Consider the following 2,876-nt stretch of genomic DNA (forward strand, 5'->3'; position numbering starts at 1 on the left):
AATATTTTACATAAACGTCTGGATCTAATTAGAATTTTCACAGCCGCTATATGCTCGCTACTCCTTAAAAATGTTGCCGTGAAGCAAAAAACGACTGGATTTGGAGAACACATGTTTTTGGTTCTACCTTCCGTTTCTATCGATATATTCTATACATTTGAGTTACAGTATACACTATTAATATTTATAATTATTGGTTCCTTGGTAGGCCTACTTTTTAGTCCTTTTATCAATTGTTACATAATAATTTGATCTAGGATAGTAGGATACTGCTAGACTAGATAGTAGTTAAACAACATGGTTTTTATTTGTGTTTCGATTCGGACTGCAACAAAAATCGTGAAGCCGGCCCTTGGTATGCGAGAACAGTGTAGTGCCAGTGGACGGCCGACGTACTCTCGCAGACATTTTCTCTGATTTTGCAGGCGGCGAATTCGATCAAGGTGGACCGATAGGAGACCAATACCAAACTACGGAGGTGAGTAATTGTTCGGTAAAAATGTTCATATAGAAGTAACAAAACTGTAGGCTAGCATATTGTCGCGAGAGAGTGTAGAGTTTGCCTATCCATAGAGGGGCGAATCGACCCGGCTGGGTTGAAACTGTCCCATATATATAGGCTAGATGTTTACGGACGTGTTCGGGTACATGACCCACGTCCTGTTTAAAATATGTGTGTATGCATTGATATTCCCTCCCTCTTTGGATGTCATATTATCATATTATTGTCATGTTCAGAATTCTTTCAACACAACTGAATTTACCATATACTGTATTTACCCCTACTCTTTTTCATTCTTTATTCTAGTGTGAAGAATGCCTCAAGTGGCGAGTATGTTATGCAGCACATGTTCTGAAGCGTGACCAAGGGCAGCTCTTGGAACGAGAACTGGACACACTGTCGTATTCATGTGGAACTTGTTTTCAAGACATCCTGGGAGAGGACGATTCTATTGTTTTTGTCAATGACAAAATGACATGTGCCCTGCCTCTCGAAGCAGCTTATTACATAACATTCACAGACCCCCTGTGCTTTTATTGTGGAACTGAGCACAATTTATCAATTGAGAACATGAATTATCCACTTTGTAGTGAATGCAAGGAATCAGGCAAAACACCCAAAAGGAAAAACACTAGAGCATTTGTGCCACAGTAGGCTAATAATATCCAGAAGTTTGATATAAAGTCAAAGTGTACAAAAAGGACTTTTATTGTGACCCCCTGATAAAATTAAAAAAAAGGTGTATTTTAATATTTGCTGTTCTGTATACTTATGTTTGTTTAGACATCTTACAGTACTTACCATATTTATTTGAATTGTCAGGAAGGGTGTATGCGAGGGGTGGGAGTGATTTTTATTCATAGCGGCATGTTTATTCAAGAAAATACGGTAGTGAGTCGCCATCTTGGAAAAATAAAAAATAAAAAATAAAAAGAGCCTCTTCCTTCCTTTTTTTAGAAAACCAGGACGATCAACTGTTGTTTTTTTTTACATGGCCATACTGTAACTCCTCGAGCTCCCCCCACACACATGCTCAATGTTTTTGTTTCTATGGAGCGCCAAAAGAGCAACAATAATAGTACAAGTATAAAAACAGAAAGAAACGAAACAAATCATGATTTTAAAATTAAAATTTATTTGCCAGTATTTATTTCTTTGTACTTGCATGATTATACTATTATCATTACAATTTTAATTTTACATTGTTCCATCCACACTGTAGATGGACTCCACAGAGTTTTCAGCCCTCTATATAATTTTTGCTCTTTTGACGTTCCATAGAAACAAAAACATTGAACATGGGGTAGGCCTACTGCTACTGTACTGTAGGCTAGTCATGCGAAATTCGCAAACAGTTTGTGTGCGAGAAAAACGTCTGTAAAATCATCAATTTAAAAATGTATTTGTTACTTTTTATGTGATTCTTTTTCATAAAAGTGCCAATTCTAAGGTGTGGTATTCAGAATAAATGTTGGGAGTTAAAATACAAGGCAGGAGGTGCGAAAGATAAATATTTGTAATCTTATTCTTAGGTCTTGGGTTTTTAGCTTTCGTGATCTTAGGGGGTCTTAGCTTTCGTGGTCTTAGGTTTCGTGACACCCTTAGGCTAGGTGCTTTGCGTAGCTAGGCCTAGAATTGTTTTGTCGTTTTGACATAGGCCTAATATAGAATTTTTTACTCCATGAATTAACACTACAGTAGATGTTTTTATAAAATCCAAATAAATATAATATTTATATATTATAAATATATTTATTTGGATTTATAAAAAAACAATAAATGTTTCTGTTTGAATGTTATTCAGATTTAGGCCTACGACGTGTGTTACCGGTATATAAAACAAATAATGAAAGGTTATATTCTTGGTTTGTTACTTTTTATGTGATTCTTTTTCATAAAAGTGCCAATTCTAAGGTGTGGTATTCAGAATAAATGTTGGGAGTTAAAATACAAGGCAGGAGGTGCGAAAGATAAATATTTGTAATCTTTTTCTTAGGTCTTGGGTCTTAGCTTTCGTGATCTTAGGGGGTCTTAGCTTTCGTGGTCTTAGGTTTCGTGACACCCTTAGGCTAGGTGCTTTGCCTAGCATTGTTTTGTCGTTTTGACATAGGCCTAATTAGGCCTACCATAGAATTTTTTACTCCATGAATTAACACTACAGTAGATGTTTTTATAAAATCCAAATAAATATAATATTTATATATTATAAATATATTTATTTGGATTTATAAAAAAACAATAAATGTTTCTGTTTGAATGTTATTCAAATTTAGGCCTACGACGTGTGTTACCGGTATATAAAACAAATTAATAATGAAAGGTTATATTCTTGGTTTGCCTTGTTGAATTTTCCATCTTCACCTCATGCCATTAT

General features: G+C 35.1%; 1 pseudogene; it reads left to right on the forward strand.

The window, feature by feature from the left end:
* LOC140051750 (uncharacterized) lies at positions 1-1,492 on the forward strand (annotated as a pseudogene).
* Positions 1,493-2,876: the final 1,384 nt, after the last annotated feature.

This window comes from Antedon mediterranea, chromosome 6 (genome assembly GCF_964355755.1).
Source record: "Antedon mediterranea chromosome 6, ecAntMedi1.1, whole genome shotgun sequence".
Classification (NCBI taxonomy): domain Eukaryota; kingdom Metazoa; phylum Echinodermata; class Crinoidea; order Comatulida; family Antedonidae; genus Antedon; species Antedon mediterranea.